A 25,494-nucleotide genomic window follows, 5' to 3' on the forward strand; every position below is an offset into this window, starting at 1 on the left:
AGGAAGCTGCACTTTTGATATGGAAGCTCCAAGCAGTCATTGTTGAATGCCATGGGACTCCTCTCCAGCCAGCTGTCACGCCAGAGCATGCCACTCAATCAATCCCCGCTGCCTGTGAGTGACGCGCTGCTCTCAATGGCTAAAAACTGCTCGTTCTGAAATGACCAGTGAGCATTTACTCCAAGATACTTATTGCATTTGAAAGTCTCCATCATACTTCATACCCCATTGTCCAGCTTTTCCTCACCCCGGTGTCCAGAGTTTACACTGCCCCAGTTCCTTTCTAGTCCCTAATACGCCAGGACCATGTACTGGTGGCTGAGAAATCCTTAGCATCCACCGCTGAACCATTTCCTGCACCCCACCCCCATGCAGTTTCCTGGGTCTGAGGATCACAGTCATAATTCATGAAACTCGATGGCACCCCAGGCACACAATACCAAAGCTGGGCAGATTCCCAAAGTGGACCCGTGGGTTGGACCAGATCTTCCTTCCCACACCATTTACACAACCAAAACAAGAGTGGCAGAACAAATAAGGAAGAGCTGTCAATGCTTGTTTGTTTTTCTCATTCTTTCTCTTCCTTTCCCTCTAACACACAGCACATTTAAATTCCGTGCCGGGGAGGAATATAAATGAGACTCAGTCGGACCTCATGAGTCATCGTTTCAGTGGGAAACAAAGCAGCTTTGCTTCAAAAAGCAATTTAATTAATTTTGCTATGTGCTATGGAAATAAGCTTTTACAGATTATTCAAAACAGTTACGTGTGATTGCCTAAAAATAAGCGAACAACGTAAATTACTATCTGAATTTGGGGCCTGGAAATATTTGAGAAAATAGGAAGCTATTTTAAAATATGAAATAGCCTCAAGTTAGAGGGACATATTCAAGAAGAAAAAAGAAAAGTGGCGTCTTAGTGAACGTCACAAACAAACAAGAGCAAAGACAGTGACCCCACAAAAGCCAAGTCTCATTTTAAACTGAACTGTTCTGACTGCACTTGCGACCCCCCTCTGTGAAACGGAGATGCATCATGTCAGACCTACCTCCGGAGTTGAAGGTCAACTATAAAAGTGAATATGAAAGTACTGTCTGCAAAATGCTTGAGCCATATATGACAATGTTCCTGACTCATAAATGATGATTTCTCCAGGACAGAGAAATCACACAGAGTTCCAGCTCTTTTAAGTAAAAGTATCACTTCTGATTCATTTCCTCACCTATTTCTTTAAAATCTGGTGAAATAGAGACTTGCTCCTCACCTCTATACCCACATTGTGTCTCCTCCATCTCTTGGAATGGTACCCAGTTGTCCACGCCACAAACCCTGTAGTCCTGCTGGATTCACCACTTTCCTGCACCATCCAGTCCACTGGCTTGTCCTTCAAAACAAACCCAGAATCCAACCAGCTTCACTCCAGGCAATGGCCCTGGCCCCCGGCCCCATCATTTCATCATTTCTCTCCTGCAAGAAGGCACCATTCACTTGTCGCCTAAGTTGTCTCCCCAAATCCTTTCTTGAGCCTTCTGGTCCATTCCTTTAAAGTTGATCCTTGGGGTAGGAACCTTTGCCTATCCATCTGCTGCTTTATCCCTCCTTCCCTCCTAACTGATGCTTTCCCTGGACTCCAGAAATCCGACCACTCCTTCCCTCAGTCCCAGGATGGCCATGTGACCCATTTCTACCAATAGAATTTAAGGTGGGATCGGCTAGAAAGATGCTGGGAAAGAATATTAAAAGGGACAGTTGAGGCAAGCCTTCCCACCATACCACAACCTTTGGACATGAGCATGTAACACAAGATGCTTGAAAATCTGGCAGCAATACATATGGCAGAGATAATGGGAGCCATGATGGGGAGATAAATACCTAGCGCTCCAGTATCATCTCATGACTGAATTTACCAAGCCTGGGACAAATTCCCTTTGGACACTTGCTAGATGGTAGGAACCAGGAAATTCTTCCAGGGCTTTGTGGTCCATCTCTCTCAACTGAGATCTGCCCAAGGAGCCACTGCTATTACTTAAATGAATGGGTCCGACACATGTCCTAAAAGCTTTTCATTACAATGAAGTTGTAATTGTATGCAATTTTCAAATATCACAGAATTTTTTTTGTCTTTTTGTCTGCCGTCAAGACACACACACACACATTTTAAATTGTTAAAAAAAAATCTCCATTTATGGGCCAGGTGAAAATAGGCCACAAGCCAGATTTGGCCACGACACGGGATAGTTTGTCAATCCCTACTGGGAAATATCAAGCGCACCCTTGGGTCTCTTTCTCATTCTCTCACTTGCAGCCAAGAGTAACTAATTGATTCAACAGCCCTTTCTTTGGTCTCCTCTGCATTGCTATTTAGAAACAGCAGTAGGCTCTTAATGTTGATAGATCACTGATAGACTTTTTGGGAAACTACAACTTTAAGTGAAATCGATTAGGAGGAAACCTTTCTTTTGACAACAGGCCAATTGGCAAACAAAGTTCCTAGGGCACATTGCTGGTCCAAAAACGTCAACAAAAATCTAATTAAGGGCTGAAACCACTCCAGATATTCTAGATATCAGTATGTTTTCATTTGTTAATTTTCCACTTATTCCAGGGGAAACCTCAGGCACATATCTTTTGGATGTGGCAGGAACTGGGGTCCCCAAGGAAAGCCCACACAGATATGGGGAGAAGGCCTGGGTCAGAATTGAGGGTTTTTATCTCAGTCGTGCTAGAACTGAATGAGAAGATATCATTCAAGGGCCCGTTGTATTTCAGACACACTGAAATCATAAAAAAAAAATGATATATCAGGCACCTCTGGCCCCACCACCCTAAATGGTTACTAAAATGGTAACCGATGTCACCGTTTTACCACACTTGCTCTCAATAATTCTTTCAGAAAATAAAAGTTCAAACAACTGAAAGCCAAGCCCTCCCCTCTCTTCCCCACACCCTTGTAAAGGTATAAAGCCTTCTAGGTTCGGCAGGTGCTTCCATATACAATACGCTCGGCTGCTCAGCGCTTTCAACCTTTCTACGTGATGTGTATCCCCTAGAGCCTATTTCCAACTTCACTCTGGCCATGATGTACATAAGTCACAATTCCACCCGCTGGACCCTAATCAGGGCCCAGTGGTATGCTTTCCTACGGCGTCTCTCTCCTGCCCAAAGAGGCTCGCCGCAGCTGGGTTTGAAGTGGCAACACACTGGAAGCAAGTAAGGTATCTGACACTTCTGCCTGCTGTCAATTAGGAGCTTTCTAAGGCGTGGATTTGATTCTGGGGCTTGTTGTAAACCTTTCACTGAGGCCCTGCTTCATAAGCCTAACATAAAGCAGTGTCATTCCAACAACACACGGCGTTTCTCTGGATACAGCACAGCAGCAAGGGAGCAGAGTGGACGGTCCATTCCGGGCGAGACCCACCGGTGCATCTCTGGAGAATCCCAGGCCAATCGCTCCCTACATAACCTCTGGAGAACCTCCCCTTTGGCTCTGCCAGAGCAGGAAACAGCATCCTGTCTCCTGGCAGACGCCTGGCCTGCTGAGGTATGCGTGCGTGGGCTCTTTCCGGCCTTCAGCCTCAGCCCGCTGGGGTTGTAAGTATTGATGTTCTGCCCCTACTCTGCTCTTGGAGCCTGCAGATCTCCACCTGCCACGGCGAGCTCCTCTCTACGTCAGCGCCTGCGCTTCTGCTTCTCCTTGAACCCCGCTGAGTCCTGCCCCCGCTGCCTCCTTAACCCCAGGCCTTGCTGTTTAGCCTCTGCTGTTTCACCAATCCTGCCCGGTGCCGCAAATGCTCCTACCCACCTCCAGCCCCTGAGCGCTGGCCAGAAAGGTCTCCACACAGCTGCGGTCACCTCCTCTCTGAGGGGCGCTCCCCCAGCCCCAGGGAAGTGGACTGTGTGAGCCTCCAGTATCCCATTTGCAGACACCTACTCGGGCAGTCAGAAGGAGGGTGTCGCTGTTCACTGACTATTTTCCCTTTCGAGGTGGAAGATACTTGCCTCTTGGCCCTCCTCCCCCGGATGTGGCCACACAAGGAAGGTCCTCATTAAAGATTTGCTGGATTCCTCTCTGTGTGCATGAATACAAAGTCTGATCTCTACAGCAGTAGCCCCCAGAAAAATGAACTGAAGAACTACGCAGACTGGCAGAGTGTAAGAGGAAGAATGCTATTGAAAGGATTGCCTTTAGCGGGGCCTCCTACTTATACGCTTGGGAGCTTCGCAGGAGCTTCATGATTCAAGCAATTATTGAACTGCCTCAAGTTTCCTTATAATTCACTTACAATTATTCTGAAACATAAACAACTGGCTCTGACACTTAGTTCTGGCAAGTTTCCTGTCTAAATATGCAAACTTATAAAGAAAAAAAACTCCATCTCCAGTAGAAAATAAGGTTATAGAAAGGATGACCAGACAGTACCTTAGTCCCTAGCAAAACTGAAGGAGGGGGCTTCAGGGATCCCCAAGTTAGTAGTACTTCCAAAGGTGGCTGCTGTCCCCTTACTCACCTGAAGAATCCATTCCCACGATGACATATTGACTTAATTCCCAATGCTTTGGGGAAAGACTATGTCATATTTATTGCAAAATAAAGCAAAAGTTGTTACATGGTGTCCCATAAAGATATGACAGTGAATCTCTTGTGTTTCCTGGAGAAATCAATCTTTTTGACTTCTAAGCACAAGAACCACAAACGTCTTGCTCACTGTACAGCAAGAAGACCCATATAAAGAAATACTTTTCTTTTTTTTTTCTTTTTGGGTCACACACAGTGCTCCTGGCTCTGCACTCAGGAATTACTCCTGGTGGTGCTCGGGGGACCATGTGGGATGCTGGGGATCGAAACTGGGTCTGCCTCATGTAAGGCAAACGCTCTACCTGCCATCCATACTACCACTCTGGCCCCAAGGGAATACTCTTCACCATCTTCTTTACAGGGCTGGGGATGCAGCTCAGTAACTCTGCATGGGTTCAGCCCTGAGTTGGACCGCCAGCACCACAAAATAAAAACTGTAATGTACTCCCCTTAAGTCCAAGAGGTTATACACTAATGTCACTTGGGAAATCCATGTTTCTCAATACACCATCTGCTTCTTAAGCAGAAGACGCCAATCTCATGGAACTCTCTGCCCCAACTAAGGGGCCAGTCTTGCGGGGAGAGGAATGGGGCTCATTCCCAGGTTCTCCATGACTTGCTGTGTGACTTTTAGCAAGCCCCTTTCCTCATCCTGGGTCTCCAGCAAACAGAATGTGTCTCTGGATGACTGTGAAATACTGACTGGGGTTTCAAGTACCTGGAATCTTCAGGTTAGTCCCAAGAAAGGAGGGACACTTACAGCTCCACCAGGCGCCTTCAGCGCGTTGATAGGCGAGAGAAGGGCGGACTCAATTTGAGCAATAACTAGGATTCTTATTAAATAATGCCCTGACTTATAATTTACTAAGACTGGGCAATATTGAAATCATAACTAAACTGTGTCTAATTACTAGGCTTAATTCTTACTGGTTTAAAACTCCTAGACAACTCTGCCCCTGACGTGCTCATTTAATAATTGGAAAAGCAATAGTTTCAATACTCCCTTCACTCCAAGAATCCACTTCTACAAGGGGGACACAGTTAATATATATCCACAGGGATCTGTGCTCACAAAATACAGATGAAAACTATTCCGGTGTGCAAAACAAACCCTGTCAAATTACAGACACAATGATGACTAACAACTGATTTGGTGGAAAATTACTTTGTACATTCAAAACCTGAAATATCGTCAGAAGAGGAGAGAATAAACAAAAGAATATGATCAGGGTTAGACTGAATCCACAGGATATATTCTAGAAGAGGCCCTTAACAAGCTGGATAAAAGATAAGTTTACTCACCAGGTGAAGTTAATAAAAGACCCTTTAACTAAGATTTCCATGACAAAGCTCTGCTCATTTTCTCAGTGGTGAGTCACTGCCCTTTTGCTGGCATTATTCTAATGATATGAGATAGAAGAAAAGGTCACAATTTAGATCAATGCCATCTCTGGATGACAGAGTGGGTGAGTCACCAAATAAAATTAATGCCGAAGCGTGGTTACAATTTTTTTCAGTATATAATCTACATACAATACATCAATACTTAAGGGCAGTTGGTTGCTAGATTTCAGCCTCATTGAAAGTTCTTTTAGCATCGCCAAGAAATATGGAAAAATTTCAAGATGATCACTGAATTTACCATAAGGCAATCAAAGGTGTCTGCATCTTAGCAGGAATCATTCTAGTGAATGCCATTTTTTAAATCAAAGAAACTCATTGTTACAAAATCTTTAGAAATCATTCTGATCAGGGCCTTATAGAAAAACACCGGCATTCTTGAGTCATATATTTAATGTGTAGCGTTCCCTGGGAAGCAGTGACCAAATGAAGAATATGCCCTTGAATGTATCTGAAAAGTATGTGATGTTTTTTTAAAAAAATGTTTATTACAAAGATGTGCTTAATACCTCAATAAAGGACTTACAAATAAAAACATGAACAGCACAAAAGTATACATCATTTAGGACCACAAATGAAAACAGCAGTGAGATCCCACTACACACCTAGCACAGTGGCCCAAATCCAGAACACAGAACAGTGAGAGTTGGTGAAGGTCGGTGGAACTGGCTGGTGGGAATGTAAACGGTACTATGGAAAACTTTTTGGCAAATTCTTTTTTTTAATTTTTTAAAAAATTTTATCGAATCACCGTGAGATAGTTACAAGCTTTCACATTTGGGTTACACTCTCACAATGATCAAACACACATCCCTCCACCAGTGCACATTCCCCATCACCAATGTCCCAGGTATAGCCCCCTTCCCCACTTTCTCTGCCTCTAAGGCAGATAATATTCCCCATAACTCTCTCTATACTTCTTGGCAAATTCTTATAAAGCATATTCTTACCATAGCACGCAGGTATTACTCTCCTTGGAATATCTCCAGTGAGCTAAATACATATGTGCTGTGAAAATCTGCACATAGATGTTTAAAGCAGCTTTACTCAAACCTGTCAAAGATTGAAAGCAGCTAAGTCCTTCGGTGGGTGAACAAACAGATAAATAAACTATGGTACATCCAGACCAAGGAACACTATCAGTGCTACAAAGAAAAGATCAAGCTGAGAAAAGACAAGGAAGGAACTTTTTGCAAATGGCTGTGTAAAAGAAGGCAATCTGAGTGAAGATGGTGACTGGATTATTCCAGCTCTATGATACTCTGCAGAAGGTCAAACTACAGAGAGAAAAGATCAGGATCAGCTTAGCCAGAGACCGGGGACAGCCAAAGGATGAGGAAATGTAGCAGATGATTTTTAGGCCACTAAAAGTACCCTTATGATACTATAATGGGGGATACAAAATATTATGTATTTGGCCAAACCCACGAATGTACACCAAGACTTAACTCTAATGTCAGCTATGGACTTTGGGTGATTCTAACGTTCCAATGTAGGGTTACTGCATTTAGCAAATGTACTAGACTGGTTTGAGATGCTCAAGGTGGGAAAATATAGGGGATCATATTAGAACTCTATACTTTCTACTCACTTTTGCTAACCATTTAAAGCTTCCCTTAAAATAATCAATTCCTTCTGGAAAAAAACCCGAGTGACCAAGAACAGATGACTGGTAAAAGAAACTTTGGTACATCTACACAATGGAATACTATGCAGCTGTTAGAAAAGATGAAGTTATGAAATTTGCATATAAGTGGATCAACATGGAAAGTATCATGTTAAGTGAAATGAGTCAGAAAGAGAGGGACAGACATAGAAAGATTGCACTCGTTTGTGTAATATAAAGTAACAGAATGGGAGATTAACATCCAAGAATAGTAGAAATAAGGACTGGGAGCTTTACTCCACAGCTTGGAAGACGGTCTCAAATGCTGGAGGGAAAGGCAGTTCAGATAGAGAAGGGAACGCCAAGTAAAGGGTGTTTGAGGACCTGCTCGGGTTGGGAGATGCATGCCGAATGTAGACTATAGATCAAACACAATGGCCACTCAATGCCTCGAGAGCAAACTACAACACCCCAAAGGAAAGAGAGAACAAAAGGGAATGCTCTGCCACAGAGGTAGGGGAGGGGATGGGAGGGGGTGGTGGGAGGGATACTGAGATCATTGGTGGTGGAGAATGGGCACTGGTGGAGGAATGGGTACTCGATCATTGCATGACTGAAACGCAAACACAAAAGTTTCTAAGTCTGTAACTGTATCTCACGGCGATTCACTAATAAAAACTTTTTAAAAATAATCAATTATTTTATTGTGCTGTAATTTTCTGTAGGTTCTTTTGCAAATGGCAGATTTTGCAATAGGAAGTTCACCATAGTCCACTGGGCTAGTTTTCAAGGACACTCTGATAAGATTCTCAGAAAATCCATTAAACAGTCTTTACAACATGGAAGAGAATGATTTTACTCCAAAGAAGTTGAGACAGTACATAGGGATATTAAGCGCCCAAACCGACACTGCATTTTGACAATGAAAATAATGAAATTGATCAGGGGAAACAGGAGCTAGGAAGATTGGCCAGTGGCTGGAATCAACCAAAAGTGTGGGAGGGAGAGGGTAGATAAGTTAGAAGAGACTAGTACGAAAATAATAGCTGGGAGTGATCATGCCAGACAAGAACTGAGTGTTAAAAGTAAGTAAAGGGATTATTTCTGATAACCTTTCAGTATATTTATTGCAAATCACAATGTCCCAAAGGAGAGAGACAGTGAGAGAGAGAGAGAGAGAGAGAGAGAGAGAAGAAGAAGAAGAAGAAAAGTGCCTCCCATAGAGGCAGGCTGAGGGGTGATGGGAGGGAAACTGGGGACACTGGTGCTGAGAAATGAACACTGCTGGAGGGATGGGTGATGAAACACTGTATGATTGAAACCTAACCACAAACAGCTTTGTAAGGGTCTATCTCACAGTGATTCAATAAAAAAATCATCATCATCATCACCATCATCATCGTCATCATCCCGTTGATCGTCAAATTTCTCGAGCAGTCTCAGTAATGTCTCCATTCGTCCTTGCCCTGAGATTTTAGGCACCTCTCTTTATTCATCCTTCCCAGTGATGCCGCACTGGAGGCTCTTTCAGGGTCAGGGGAATGAGACCTAGCATTGTTACTGGTTTTGGCATATGAATACACCATGGGGAGTTTGAGAGGCTCTCCCATGTGGGTAGGAAACTCTCGGTAGCTTGCCTGGTTCTCCAAGAGGGAGAAGTAGGCTATAAGAGTCTCTTGCCTGAACTCCTGGCTGTCTTCCCCGGAGCCCCTCGGAGGGGGTGGGCTCCAGCTTCCCTCCCTGCCCCGAGCAGAGCTCCCGCGGCTGCAAACCTCCAGAGCCTAGCCACAGCCATGCTCAAAGCCCCTCTCCACATGTTCGAACAAGCCTCACACATGAAGGTACTGGCAGAGGAACCCAATAAAAATAATTTAAAAAAATAATGAAACGTCTCTCTGTCCCTCTCCGAGAGCCCAGCAAGCTACCAAGAGTATCCCGCCTGAACGGCAGAGCCTGGCAAGCTCCCTGTGGCATATTTGATATGCCAAAAACAATAACAATAACGGGTCTCATTCCCCTGACCCTGAAAGACTATCCAATATGGCACCATTGGGAAGGATGAGTAAGGAGAGGCTGCTAAAATCTCAGGGCTAGGACGAATGGAGATGTTATTGGTGCCTGCACGAGGAAATCGATGAACAATGGGATGACAGTGATACAGTGATATGGTGAATGAAATGTCCAACATACTAACACTTACACTGCTGAAGTAAGTACATGCATTCTGTGTGTGATTAGGGTTCAGGAAGCTTGCACCTTGAGTTCAATGTGACATAAAAGAAGTTATTTCTGGTGAGAGAGCCACCCTAATGGTCTGTGCTAAACCTCTCGCATTGAAGGTGACAATCAAGTGCCTGAAGGATACTATAAAGTTGATTGTCAGCAGTAAAAGCAATGTTAAAAGAGGTAACGGCAGAAAAAACTTTTCTCATTTGGAATTGTGGAATTATTACAAATTAACTTTTATTTGGGTGCCATACCCAGTGGCACCTAGAAACTTCTCCTGGCTCAGCGTTCAGGAGTGGCTCTTGGCGGTGCTTTCGGGACAATTCAGTACCAGATATGGAACCCAGGTCTCATACATAAAAAGCAGATGCTCATCCCCCTGAGCCACCTCCATGGCCCATTTTTGTTTGAGTTTAAAGTGATTTATCATCGGCTTAGTGAGCTTAACACTCTTCTCACCACATCTACCTCCACACTCCCAGGGCCATAGTGCCATGCCGGAACCAAAAGGGTGCCTCTACCCATTCACCCGACCACTCCCTTTCCCTCCTGTCACATTATTTTCACCAGGTCTCGGAGTTGTTAGTTTTTGCTCTCACCGTTTTACTTGCTTCAGTTAATCATGTTCCAAAGAGGAGTGGATCCAGCCCGTATTCACCTTTCACTTCCTTACTTCTCTAGCACCCTGATCTCAACACCCATCCATCCTGTCTCAAAGGGCACAATTTCTCTTTTTCATGAGCAGATTCCACCGAGCATACACACCACAGCTTCCTTATCCAGACGTCCGGGGATGGGAACTTAAGAGTGATTACATGACTGGGCTAGTGTTGCAGATGTGGTAGAACAGTTACTTTGCATGCTGGGTTCAATTACAGCACCACAAAAATAAACAGGACTGGGGCTGGAGCAATAGCACAGCGGGTAGGGCGTTTGCCTTGCACGCGGCCAACCCGGGTTCGAATCCCAGCATTCCATATGGTCCCCTGAGCACCTCCAGGAGTAATTCCTGAGTGCATGAGCCAGGAGTGACCCCTGTGCATCGCCGGGTGTGACCCAAAAAAAAATAAATAAATAAACAGGACTCAGGGTCAGAGATGTGGTGCAATGGCAAAGCATCTCCTTCCCTGTGGCTGTGTGGCCCCAGGCTCAATCCCAGGGTGCCACCAAGAAAAGGAATTGTCTGGAGAAATAATCATAATACAGGGCTAAGCACTTTCCTTATGGGCATGTGGTCTCGAGGCAAAATCCCTGGTGACCTGCATGTGCCAAGTGCAATTCTAACCACTGTGCTGCTGAAGTATTCAGGAATACTCTGTCATTCCTGATGCCACACGATGCCCCGCCCAGGGGGAGGGAGTAACTGAAAACAGCTGAGTAAGACCACAGCTGGGAAGTGACTACATATATAACTTGTGTGTGGCACATGTGTGGCCTAGAAAGCACAGGCACAAGCAAACAACTCAAGGACTGCAAACTGTGGTGAGCACCATGGCCACGGGGATCAGCACTGTAACCGGCGAGCATTACAGCTAAAACTGTGGGAAAGAGAGTAGAGTGGGTAAGGAGCTCGCCGTGCCAGCGGCCGGCCTGGGTTCGATCCCCAGCACCCCGTCTACTTTCAAGCAGTTCCCAAGCAGCACCAGAAATGACCCTGAGCACCACCAGGTGCGGCTACTCCACACCCCACCAAAAAAAAAAGGTAGCATAAAAATGTGGGAGCCACACAGCCAGGGAGGTGTGCACCCCCGTCACTACAAGCACATCAACAACAATGAAGGGAAGGAGGGTTGGAATAAAAGCAACAAGGTCAAGCCAACGTACAAGCCTCTTGACTCTCCATCCCAACATGTGTCTGGCTGTGTCCCCAATACCACAGCCGCATGTCTGTAGGGACCCAGCCACTTCCACAGTCTGGTAAGCGAACCTCAGGGCAACAAACCCGTCTTGGGAGTGGGCATGGTGTGCCCCAAGCAAACCAACTCCCAAGTGACCAGTTTGGAGCTAGTCACCGGTCCAAGCAGAAACCTAAGGCTTAGCTTTGCCTGGCCAAAGTGACTGGCCCACCAGTGGGCATGTACCATGAGTTAGCCCGAAGTACAGCCCAGGGATGTCTGTGGTGGAAGGCTGCGGCCTGCCACATCGGTGGACATGTTGTCAGGATGACACCATGGGGTCACCCTGTACCAGACGTCTGCACAGAAAGCACATTGGAGCAAAGGAGCCCTAATCTTGCGGACTGGATTGGCCCTGGCTAGCCAGCTGTGACCACGGCACCCGCTCCTTAGTCGGGCTCAGTGACCCGGTAGAGTGCCCACACGCTGGCGGGAGGTGGGTACTAAAGAAATCCAGGTGGTGTGTAAGGCACAGGGCACCTACTTCTTCCCATTAGGTAGACAAGGAAGGCTTCACTAGGAACACATCTGAGTTGTGGCTGCGGGGGTGAAGGGGCTGAAAGCAGGCACCAGGCTGGGAGCTGGGTAGCAGCTGGGAAGATATAGAAGTCCTGTGGGTAGGGAGGCTGGTGAAGGCTGAGCCACAGAGGCATGAAGGCCAGCGGCCTCCCTCACAAACTGCACCTAGGAGTCCAGAGCTAAAAGACAAGGCGAAGACCTTGTTGGATTTTTTTTTTCAATCCTGGGACCAGTGGTGCTCAGGGGCTACTTAGCCTGTGCTTGATGGGGGCATACCAGAGGGGGGGGACCATTCTCGGTGGAAAGGCTCACCCAGAAGACCATGCAGTGTCTGAGCTCAAACCCAGGGTCCGCTGCCTGCAAAGCACCCACCCAGCCCTTTCGGTGATCAGCCTGACTCCTTGGCAATAGTTTCGAAGAAAATTCAGGGCTTTGTGGTGCAGTGGCTATGGGAGCAGAAGAGCAGAGGAGCAAGAGAATCATTTGAGATGTCAGGCAGAAGTGAGGCAGGCCTGATCACGGGCAGCAGCAGAGACCCAGGAAGCACCTGTGTAACGTCATTCCGGGGAGAGAGAGAGTACTCACCAACAAACTGCATGTTCTACCAAGTCTGTCCTAAATGCATCTTTAAAGGGCCCAATAGCAGAGTGAGTATGAAGTGCAGAGAAATGCCGAGCAGTCAGAAGCACAGGGGGGCGGGTCCCACACAGGTCAGATGCCCAAGGAAACCATTTCCGGGTCTCTCTGCTGCTCCCTTTACCTCCCTGCCACTGCTCAGCTGCATTTCCGCCTTCTCCAACTCAGACGGACCCACTGCAGAACGGGCCCCTCCTGTGGAAACCCACACCCCCACCCACCAATTTGAGCATCTCTATAAATAGCAAAGATGAGAGTTCTGCACATACTCTCCAAGGCATAGGGGCATACACGTCAAAAAGCGGGAAGGGTCAAAGTGGAGAGAGGTAAAAGCAGAGAGCATGAAGGGGCCTGGCTTCAGTCCCCACTACATGGTCCCGTGAACACCTGTGGGCACAGCCCCCAAACCAAAGCAAAACACAAACAGGTTAATGAACTTATTAGGAAATCAGTCCAGACACATGGAAGTAGCATTATGAACAAACTTTAATGACAACAGATGGTTAATTTATACAAATTACAGGGTAGAATATAATGAATACAAAATCAATCCAGATAATGGTTAGAAAAGCATCACTTACAAAAGGAAATCTGGTCCAGGTGACTAAAGAGCTCAAGCTCCCCATTTTGATAATTACACGGCTTTAAATGGGGCGCTTCTAAAGCCCACCCCTCCTCAGGGCACTGCTCACGACTACGGCGCATTCCACGGCTCGAGCAATTTCGAGACCCTAAAACTTTCAGCATCAATGTCAAGAGACATCTCGTAACAGGTTCACTATGCAAAACTCAAAAGAGAGTATGTGAACTTTCTTTGCAAACTGTAAGGTGCTGTGCAGATGTTGTTAGCTATTGCTATTCTTACTGTTCGGTGAGATTTCACTGAACTTAAAAAAAATAAAGAAAACTATTCTGTGTAACTGACAAATATGACTTAGAAAACAGCTTATAAGGAATACAGATATTACTTTCAAGTATGAGTAGCAATAAAACAGGCAAGGAAAGTGTGGCCAGGAGTGAAAAGTCCAGAAATTCTGGACCGTTCTAATGAGCATATAAAATCTAATGCAGGTCACATATTACATGTTAATTTCCCAGGATCCCTAAAATTATTTTTCTCCGGTAGTCTTTTACCCCTAAAAGACAAGATCTTGTTGAAAGTTGTCACGCCCACGAACTGCCTCTGGTGCCATATAAGCTCATTAACAGCCATAATCCAGAGACTCACAAATAAATCTCAGAAGAGAGCAACACGCTGAAGAGATGCTTCCAGACCACCAAATCACCATCCAATTAAAACTTTAACTCTAGCTCTATCACCCTATTTAAAATTTTAGGTTTCCTGGAGCAAAAGCTTCTACTTTATGCCACTGATGTACCAAGAGTAGCACACCACGTTTGATGGGGTGTAAAGCAGAAGGAAACCGATCTTGATCCAAAAAAATGTGTCACTGATCTCTTATACAGGGGCTTAATTGCTCCAAGGTGAGATACAACAATTTTCAACACTTTTCTCTAAGGAAACCTTTCTGAATCATTTTTAGTGGATTATTCATAAGAAGCAATACAAAATAAATTATTTAACATCTGCCTTTGGGGCAGGTTTGAGTGGGAAAATTCAAAATAATGGTGGTGGGAAGGTGTAATGGTGGTGGAATTGGAGTTGGAATATTGAATGTAATCAATTATTGTGAACAACTTCAAAAAGACAATATTTAAAAAAGCGAAGGTGATGCTTCAGGCCAGTTCTTGTAATAACTCTCACATGTAAGAGGAGAGCCTGAATTTAAGGGTAGAGCCTGTGGAAGACAAAGGTGCCTAACTGCAGAGAAATGAGCTACTGATCTAAGAGAAGGGACAAATTGGGACAAAGCACAGGATCAACCATTTCTACAATGGGCCTAACAAGAATCTACAAGCCGGCTTAAGCACAAGTGAAACAATAAAAAGGAACTTGTCTAGCGAGAAATAGAGATACATTAGCCATAAGCTTAAAACTGTTTTGCTTCATGTGCCGTGGGCTTACAGCTCTCCTTGGGGACAGCGTGTTTAGTTGTTTCTCTGAGTTTCTATGGGTACTCTAGCTGTATGGAAAAAGTTTAGAAATGGAAAATAAATAGCAGTCAACTGACTGTTTTGGAAAAGGTTCTGGAATTTTTATGAAAACTGCTGATTATGTTCATATCTTCAAATTTGTCCTGAATTATTACAATGCATTTGTTAGCATATAAAGTATGTTAGATTTCCATGAAAGGGGCATGTTTTACCCCAATAGAAGGCTTATTCAAATTCAAAACTGAATCCTGCTATTACATGTAAAATGGTATCCACTTGACAAGCTAATGACATCAGATGCATTCTACAGCAGGCTTATTATCTTCTAGCACAATGGGGAAAATGATTATACTCTGGGGGCAAAATGAGAACTGAGGTGAGAAAGGCAATGCATTAGGTGAAATAGAGTGAAGTCAGTACCTCATACTGACATTTCAAGCTCTACTTTCTGACATTATTCTCATAGTAGTTTTCAAACAACAGTGAATATATTCACATCTCCAAATTTGTCTCAGGGCCCAAAACTAATTTTACTTTCTATATATCCTGAAGCATGTACACTGTGCAAGAGGAAATGCAACACCACGAAAAATAAACCTGTTTAGCCAGTACCATATGTTGTTTCAACAGGAGCACAAACAAGTCAATTAACAGTTAAAACCTTAGGAGCAAATTAACTGGATTACAAGCAGACCTATATTCTAATAATCTTAAATAGTAACCCTAACATCCAATCCCAGCTTACAAACACTTGGTATGTTTTCCCAAGAGGAAATTACAACTGGTTTTGTATGTAGCCCTGATTTAAATACTTGCAGGAAAAGACCCATATCATATCTACATAGCAAATGTCTGAAATCACAATAATCCAACAATGGGCATTAATACTTTGTAAATTGCCCAGTATCCCAAAATTACAAAAAAAATCTTAACAATATAGAAAAAGGAAATAGGTGAACAATTCTAGGCATGACAAGGCATCTGAAGAAGGAATCACCTAAGAAATCTAATAACTATCCAGATTTCAAATAGGAATATTCTACAATATTAAATTTGTACAACACTATACTAAAATTGCAGTTTTAAGAAAACACTTTATATTTAGAATAGCTACTCAAAGAAGAGATTTGACCTGTAGATTACTTTTATCTATAAGAATAAAAAATAATCCTACATAAGCATCTTTTTTTTCTCAGCAATATACACAAATATCTCCTTGGTTTTCATCATAATAGTTCTCTATATTTAGTCCAGTTCCACAACATCAAAAATAGGGGTGAACAAATCAATCAGTAATGGCAAACACAGAAGGGCAGATATATGGGAATTATCACTAATGGAATATTTTAACCTCTCTAGTTAAAAGAATGAAAGCAGATGCTTTTGCTGGGTAAATGACCACCAACCACTCAAGTAAAAAATGGAGGGAAGGCTGGCAGAATGTGATCTTAAACCAGATTTTCAGCGAGTATTATACCCCCAGGAAATGCACACTAGATGTCAACCACAGGGGTGGTTATCTCCTGGCGACAACAGACAGAGATTTCGAAGTTTTCTTCCTGCTTCAGTTTGCAATTTCCCTGGACTGTTTTGGGATGGCATACGAGTAGTATCAAGGGGCTGGAGAGAATGGCAGCTGGATACTAACCTAAAAATCAAAGGGTCTTTTTTAATGACAGTGCAAAGGAGATTGGCAGAATTGGTATAAAGTACAAGGCTGGCCTGCAAGGGACCATTTTCCTGGTTTTTGGCCATACCCAGTGATGGCTTACTCCAGGTTCTATACTCAGGAATTCTGACTGGTGGTGCTTGCAGGAACCACATGGAGTGCTGGGATCGAATACAGGTCGGCTGCAAGCCAGGCAAGCAGTTTACCTGCTGTCGTATCTCTCCAGCCCACCCGCCAGGGATGATCCGAGAGCAGGCTGAGGAACTGGCAGCCGATTCATGGCCTCAAAACCCAGATTCCCCAGGAAAACTGTCCCATCACAGCAATGGGCAGGATTCAGCACGGCTGCCCCAGGAAATAATGAGAGTCCAGGGATTACACTTCAAGCAAAATGTAACAGTGACATTCAGATTAATTCCAGGAACAATTTTCCATAGGAATCCACAAGGGAAAATCCTATAGCCTGCTTTTTTCACAATAGTTAGACAAAGTATTCCAGTGTAAAGTTCAGACTGGGTTCACTGAATATACACATCTTAATTTAACTAGAGGAGTACTATTCAAAACCAACCAGAAGGCCAGAAGCTATGAAACAAATTTTAAGATACTTCAATTCTTCCAAGCACAATGTTAACGAATTCAACACTTATTTGCAACCACTTTAAACTCCCAAACTCTCATCTGTAAATAAGAGGTTCATACAGTTAAAATTGATGATACAAAACATTGTATTAGTAGGATCAACATTTATATTTGTCAAATGTAACTCCTTGAGATTGATTTGAACATGTTCTTTCAACTTTATTGAAATCATAACTACCCCAGAAGCATCTACTATCGTAAAAAAATCAATTTAATACTAGCAAAAGGTGATGTTGACATTAATCCTGTTTGCCTTCACGCCACTGCCGTGACCCTTCACTCCAGGCCACGTAAACGAAGAGAGCCAGCACCACGTGGACGGCGACCACAGCAACAATAGCAGCATAGAAATAGCTGTCCCTAGCGGACATCCCAAAGGCGCCTATCAAGAGAAAAAAGGGTCCATTTTACTCCACAAGTTGATTCCAGTGGAAAACTAATTTTCATCAGTAACATATCTAATTAACTGGTCAGGCAATTTAAAAGTGATATTTTAGGGCTGGGATGCAGGTCAGCAGCAGAGCACTTGTCTAGAACGTGTGAGGCCCTGGGTTCAATCCCAGTCACCACAAATGATAATGGAATACAAAACACACACTTTGATGAGAAATCAAGTATCTGTTAAAAGACCTGATTACCTTCTCTATACAGAGGAAATTGTTTCAAATGGAAACTAGAATTGTCACTTCATCTGAAAACTTGAGCATAAAAAGGAAGAATGTCTGATCTCTTCCAGCGTCTGCCACCAAAAGTACACACTCCCAGCTTCCTCCCCAAAGCAGCCAATGTCTGCTCTCACAAAGTTATTAAACGATAGGATCCCAAGCTATTTCACAGGAAGCCTGAATGAGGGCGTCGAGCTGAAATAACTCACAGTGCTGAGAATGTTCATTTCATGGGGACTAAGAACTAAGAATATCCAGTTTACAGATCGATATGAGGTCGTAACAGCATGGACGCTTGAATGTAGTAAGGACAGGAAGCACCTTGTTTTGCGGTCTCTGATTACCTTCAAACACATAAGACTTAGTCGTGAAATATAACCCAATGGGAACAGTGATCATTAAAGCGGTGAAGAACAGGAGCGTCTTCAGGGTAGATGCTAATGAACTTTCATTTCTGGAATAAAGTAAACAAAGAGAAAATCAGAAGGCGCACAACTATTTCCAACCACTGGGTCCATAAACAACATAACCCACAGAGAGGGTGCTGGGAACTGGCATTGCCTCAGATGCAGTGGACACAGGAAGAACAGCAAAGTCGGGGGCTCAAAATGGGCAAAGGTAAGAGACCCAGCTGTGGACGCCCCCTCCCAGAGACTGCCGTTCACACCCCTTCACACCCCAGAAAGGAACATGAGTCTATGTGCAAAAGTGGCTTATCGTCTCCAAAGTGCTATGCACAGCTGCAGAATTTACAGTTTGTTGGCCAGGGAGAAGATACACAAAACCAACTCAAAAGCATTCTTCACTAAGCATCCTATTAATGGCTAGGTGAAGACCATACAAATCAGGTGGGACAAGCACCCAAAAAAAGCAGCCTAGAACAATCTTGGTGCTACAGCAAACACACTCCGATTTCCTTGTAATTAAATACCTACAGTATCACTGTCATCCCACTGCTCATCGATTTACTAGAGTGGGCGCCAGTAACATCTTCATTCATCCCAGCCCTGAGATTTTAGCAGCCTCTCTTTACTCATCTTTCCCAACAACTGGAGGCTCTTTCAGGGTCAGGGGAATTAGATATGTTATACATACAGTACCATTTAGATGCACTGGAGCCATAGCACAGCGGGTAGGGCATTTGCCTTGCATTCGTCCAACCCAGGTTTGATTCCTCCAACCCTCTCAGAGAGCGTGGCAAGCTACTGAGAGTATCCCGCCCGCACGACAGAGCCTGGCGAGCTACCTGTGGTGTATTTGATATGCCAAACACAGTAACAAGTCTTACAATGGAGATGTTACTGGTGCCCGCTCGAGCAAATTGATGAACAATGGGATAACAGTGACAGACAGTGCTACCATATAAATATTCTTCATTTAGCATGGATGCATTAAAAGTTTTATGCTGGGGCCATGGAGACAGCTGAATACTAATCTAAAATCAAAGGGTCTTTCTGAATGACAAAACAAAGGAGATCCCCAGAGTTGGTATTGCACGGGACCAGTTTTCTGTGTTTCGGCCATACCCAGTGATGCTCAGGGGTTACTCCTGGCTCTTATTCTTGCTCAGCAAGAACAAGGCCCTGAGTTTGGTCCCTGAATCCATAAGAACTCCACAGCACCATTCAGGTGACCATGGTTGCCCCCAATGAGTACTGCATCACCCCAAAGTAGAACTGAACTGCTAAGTCTGCACCATTAGGGCAAGCACCGCTGGGAGTGTTCCTGACCCAGCCCCACTGGGTGTGACCCTGAGAAAAAAAATTAACAAGGTACATTTTTTAAGAAGTCTGGTGTTAAAGCACAGCCTGTGCAGTGAATTCTTGTTGTTGTTGTTGCTGTTAGTCTTTGGGATGCCAGGGTTCAAACCTGGGTTGGCTGTGCCTTACCCACTGCCTCTCCAGCCTCATTGCCCAGTGAATTCTCCAGAGTCCACAGACTCTTTGAAAAATCAAAGAAATATTCAATGGAAGAGTGTCATTACAATATAAACTGGCTGCATTATGAAGAATGAAATCATGCTTTTTAAATTTATATACTTAAAAGAAAAACAAGTCTGATAGACTCTTTTTTTGCTTTGGGGATCACACTCAATGGTGATCAGGGCTTCCTCCTGGCTCTGCACTCAGGAATCACTCCTGGCGGTGCTCAAGGGACCATATGGAATGCCAGACACCAAACCCAGGTCGGCCGCATGCAAGGCAAACACCCTATATGCTGTGCTATTGCTCTGGCTCTCTGATGCACTTTTAACCTTAACAATATCAAGATTCACCTAACAGCACAAAGAAAACTGGGTAACATTTTAAAATGTCCAATAAGGGGAAGATGAATTTGCAAATGATATATCGTATATGGAGATGTTAAAAAGAATTTTGGTGAAAACCTAGAAAATATCCACAAGACCAATGAACAAGATCACGGCTCCAGGTGTGCAAAGCGACAGTTGGAACACAACCGTACCTGTAAGCTCAGTCTTCCTCCCCTGGGGCCACAGGGCCAAGCCCTGCCCCTGTGGGCGCTCACAATATTCCAAGGGAGGCACAGCAGGAGACTGGAGTGCGAGCCAGGAGGACGGGAGCCACAAGAAGGCCTGAAGCGCAGAGAGCCTGCAGCAGGTTAAGCCTTCTGAGACTGCTCCACAGCTCCACGGGCCAACCTGCTGGCCCTTAAAACCTGGAATCTGCATGATCTGATTCCTGACTGAAAACTGCTACCACACCCCAATGTCTGCTAGTCCAGTTAAACGCTGAAAAATACATGCACGGGAAAAAGGATGCCAAGATAGCATACGAAACTATTTTCCCATTTGATGTCTTACTACATTTCTCACTAGGCAGATACTGAATTGGTCCTGTGTGCACTGCTGAAAATGCAACAGCCCAAAGCTCCCAGAAACTAGGGTACCTTGCACCTATCCCTTCATCCACGGAAAAGCCCGGAGCACTGAAGCTCTCGTCGTTTTGTCTGAGGTCCTGGACTGCTAACATTTAACCATCGCCACACTACCCCGGCACACTAATTCGAGGCTCACAGGCAACAGTCGGACTTCACTTTCTGGCAGTCCTCAGCAAGGGGCTCTGGGTTCTTTTGGTGGTGCACAGGGATCAGCCCCCTGGTCCAGGATCAGTACTCCAAGGCCCTACAAAGAAGAGCTACTCTAGCCCAGCGGTGCTCCGAGGCCAACAGTGCTCTGTTGGTCAGTGTGGGGGCCCTGTGTTGTCCAGGCTTCAGGCCTCACACACTCGAGGCATGAGCTCCAGCCCTTCCAGTTAGTGGCCGGCGCGAGGCCTCAGCACTTCTCTTTAGGAGGGAGAGAGTTCGGGTCTTCAAGGGCCCCAAACGGCCTCCCTTGCACACACCTTTCTGAATCCCACAGTGGAATCTTTGTCCATCTGCCACAGAGGTCCAAGCAACCCACAGCGAAGGCTGCACCATGGAATGACAGAATGCTCCTAATTTAACCCTGCATACGTCTCCAACACCCTAGAAAACCCAGCCTCAGGATTTTTTTTTTTTTTGAATCACTGTGAGAGACACAGTTCCAAGGTTGTTCACTACTGGGTTTCAGTCAGAAAATTTCTAATACCCATTACCACTGGAAACTGCCCACCACTAATTCCCCATTTCCCTCCCAACCCCAGCCTGCCTCTATGGCAGGAACTTTTCCTCTTTCTTGCTCTCTCTCATTCTCTCTTTCCTTCTGGGCATTATGGTTTGCAACATAGGTACTAAGAGGTTACCATGCCCAGAAGGATCATTTCCAACTATCACTGTCATACTGGTCCTTCTCTACCCTAACTGCCCTTCCTGCGCCCTCCTTTATGGCAAGTTTCCATCTGTGGACCAATCCTCCTGGCCCTTGCTTTTACTGTCCGTGGATGTTAGTCTCATATTGTGCTTTTCTTTTTTTATTTATTATTTATTTATTTTTGCTTTTTGGGTCACACCCAGCGATGCTCAGGGGTTACTCCTGGCTTTGCACTCAGGAGTTACTCCTGGCGGTGCTTGGGGGACCATATGGGATGCCGGGGATCGAACCCGGGTCGGCCGCGTGCAAGGCAAACGCCCTACCCGCTGTGCTATCGCTCCGGCCCCATATTATGCTTTTCTATATCCCACAGCTGAGCACACTCATTCTGTCTCTCTCTCCTTTTGACTCCTTTCACTCAGCATGATACTCTCATGTGCTCTAAGGTGTAAGCAAAGCAAATTCCATGACTTCATTTTTCAGGTTCAGGATTTCTTAAATTATGTCACTAGCAGGGAGTTTTATGGTAGTCAAAAAAGGAAGCATCTCAAGTTTGTACCAATGTTTTCCATTTGGAGGGAGGCTGGCCACACAAGGTAGCGGTAGTAGTAGACTTACTCCTCGTTGGATATGGGGGACCATATGTGATGCTTATGCCAGGAAACAGAACCCGGGCCAGCTACATGCAAGGAAGGTGCCTTGGCCCCTCACCCTCACCATACTCTCTTCAGCCTTCTGAGAGTTTCTATGAAATCCATCACTAGAGTAGGGAACACATGGCCCACTCAGGCACATTTTTAAAATAAGTTATAAACTGATGATACATTCTATGATGTAAAATAGACAAAAACAGAATAAAATATAAAGTTAACAATACATGTATGTGAACAATCTAATACTTTTGACAACTTTTAAATCATCGTTTAACATAGGCCACTGTGCCACTTGATTCTCACCTCAGGGACCTAAGTTCACTGCAACTGTGCCTCTGTGCCTCCCTCACTCCCTTCCACCTCTCTCCTCCCTCCCTCCCTCCCTCCCTCCTTCCTTCCTTCCTCCCTCCCTCCCTTCCTTCCTTCCCTCCTTTCTTCTTTGTGTAACTCTCTTTCCTATCTTCTGCTTCCCCATCCCTCTATAAATGATAACTAAAAATTATATAGAGAAACTGCATTCGTTCTCTGTGGGGGAGAGTTGCTAATGTGGCCAAACCTGAATACTAGATCATGTGTGAGAATTTAAGGTCCGAAATCAAATCCTAACTGACACCTGTCTTTGTGTGGTCACATGAACTAAGAGTACCTTATATATTTTTAAATAGATTAACGAAGGAAAAAGAATATTTTGTGATGCATACACCTGTGATGGTTAAATTCTGAGTTTGAAATTTGTAGGAACATCTTGTTTAAATATGTCCCCTGCTAGTTTCTGCCCAGTTATAATGGCAGAGATAAGAAGTTGCAACAGCAACCACATCTCCCAAATTTGGTCTTTGATAATTTTTAGAAAACTTTGCTTACTTCTTTTTAATAGGAATATTCCTCATTTTTAACATCTTCACAAGTACAGTTAAGGGAAAGTTACTGTGTAATCTTCACGAATATGCACATCTGCAGTAGTTCCACTATTGTGTCTATTGGCCCTCCTTCCAAATTCTTTTTTAAAAATACCTTGTTCTTTGATGCTTTTGTGGTGAGTTAAAGTATGTGTATGGGATTTGAAAATTTCACATTCTCTAACTAGAGACAGAAACAGAGCATACAAAATGGAGGCTAACTGTATTTTTTGGTTCTTTTGCGGATGGTCCTTGAAAATTATCTGGTCTGGCTATGAAAAGTTCAGCATCTTTTCGGCACATAAATTTCTGGCTCAACATACTAGAAATAGAGACTACTGTAACAATTTGTAGCTTATTTTCAACTTTCCACCTTACTGTCCCTAAATGAGGCTTTCCATCTGTGTCCTGACCTCATAAATATGGGTCTCAGAATCAAGTTTACTGTACACTCTTCTGAAAACAAGTCAACTTCTGGTGTTTACACGACATTTTCCCCCGGTTGCCAGTCACGGGCCAGGGCGGCTGGCCTGTCTGCTGGTGCAAACCAGCTTGGCCGGAGCCAGTGATTTATTCTAAAACAAGCAACTGCGGTTGTCCAACTGCGCTCCTTCCGGGGTCCCTGAGCTGGTGGTGATCAGGGCGTTTCTGAGACTCGTTAAATCATGGGAAAGTCTAACTTTAAAGTTGGCCTCGGACAAAAGAAGTAATTCAGGATGAAACGTACGCGTTCGCATCCTCAATACCAGTTTACACACTTTATACACGTCTACAGCCAACACTGCGCGGGGCGGGCCGGCCATCTCTCTCGGCCACCAGCCAGGCTTTCACGGCAAGCCTTCAGGGGGGAGTTTTTTGGGGGGACGACGGCCTGCGGGTACTACAGATGCTGGCACGTGCCTCTCGGTTGGCAGCAGTCAGACCTGACACGCCAGAGACACGACGGGAGGCCATGCCAGGACCACGGGGCCTCAAGGGCCGCGGCAGAGAGCGTGAGCTGGGCGAAGAGCAACTTCCACACTTCCTGAGCCTGGAGCAGAGTCGCATGCTTTGGCACGTGCCCGTCACTTGCTCTGAGTCAATGTCCTCGTCCTTAAAATCAGGAAGCGAAACTTTCGGAATGGCACTCAGGGCCCGGGCTGCACCCGGCAAGCCCCCCCCACCCCCGCACCGCACCTCCCCGCCCCGTCGAACCAGACTCAGCGGGCCGGAACCGGGGCCTCAGGGTCGCCGGTCACTCGCGCCCCGATCCACCCGACGGGCTCCCCAAACCAAGCGGCGTCGGCCCGCGGCCAACCCCGCCGACCAAGGGGTCCCGCGCCGGAGAAGCGGACTCATTCCTCCGGGAGCCCAGGCTGCGGGACCGCCACCTACACGACGGCGGGCGGGGAGGGCCGGGACCCAAGCCGGGGCTGCGGGCCGCGCAGGGCCGCTCGCGCCGGATTCCTCTCCCGCGCACCCCCCGGCCCGCCCCGCCCCGCGCGCCGACCGGTCAGCCGCGGCCCTTCCCTGGGGTCCGCCCCGGCTCCGGACGCTCCAGGCCGTGCTCCGGGGCCCCCCGCCCGGCCCGGGCGGCCGCTCGGGGCTACCTGACGTCGGGAGGCTGCAGCGCGTTTAGTGCCGCTTTGTCGAGGCGCTCCATGGCGGGTCCGGCCGGCGGCGGACGCTCGGCTCCGGGGGGCGCCCAGAAGCAGCCGGTCGCGCCGGAAGTGGCGGCTGGCGCCGGGGCGCAGGGCGCAGGCGCGGCGCGCGGCAGTGACGCGAGGCGGCGGCGGCGCAGGCGCGGAAGCGGGCGCGGCGCGTCACGTGACTCACCGGCCGGCCTCCCGGGGCGCGCGGCGGGGCGGGGCCGGCGGGCGGGCGTGTGGGGAGTTCCGCGAGCGGCCCAGCCAGGGCACGTTGAGGCGGGCCTTGCCGCGCAGCGCGGGCCTCATGGTGGGCGGGCACCGGGCGGGCCTGCACACGCCCACCCCCCCCGACAGCGGCCCGCGCCCTCCCCCATCACCGCCCGCGAGCCCGGCCTGGGGTCCTCCCGGCGTCCGCGCACCCGACTCCGGCCGCCCGAGAGAGCCGGCGCCGGGGCCGCTCGGGAGGGGTGTGCGACCCGTTCTCGGAGTTGGAAGCAAAGTTTGCTGCTGCTCTGCATCTGCCAATGAGCGGCCGGGGACTTGGCGAGCGGGTGGGGGGGCAGTGTCCAGCTAGGCTTGGCCTGGACAACACCAGGTTGCCGCTGGCTGCTAATCCGAGGCGAATCCTGGCGCGGTGAGCGCCCGGGAAGGCCCGCAGCACGTGGATTGAGCC

The 25,494-nt window shown here is 46.3% G+C and overlaps 1 protein-coding gene across 3 annotated transcripts in view; it reads right to left on the reverse strand.

Moving 5' to 3' along the window:
* Nucleotides 1-24,909, reverse strand: part of PASD1 (PAS domain containing repressor 1) — a 259,538-nt gene extending 234,629 nt beyond the window's left edge. For 2 of the 3 annotated variants that reach the window (XM_055121491.1, XM_055121489.1), the window contains exon 1: nucleotides 24,783-24,908. The gene's annotated coding sequence lies outside the window, so the exon portion shown is untranslated. Of the gene's footprint in view, nucleotides 1-24,782 lie in introns of all 3 variants that reach the window. The other variant, XM_055121490.1, reaches the window with a different exon arrangement.
* Between the last annotated feature and the right edge of the window lie 585 nt (nucleotides 24,910-25,494).

This window comes from Sorex araneus, chromosome X, assembly GCF_027595985.1.
Source record: "Sorex araneus isolate mSorAra2 chromosome X, mSorAra2.pri, whole genome shotgun sequence".
Taxonomy (NCBI): Eukaryota; Metazoa; Chordata; class Mammalia; order Eulipotyphla; family Soricidae; genus Sorex; species Sorex araneus.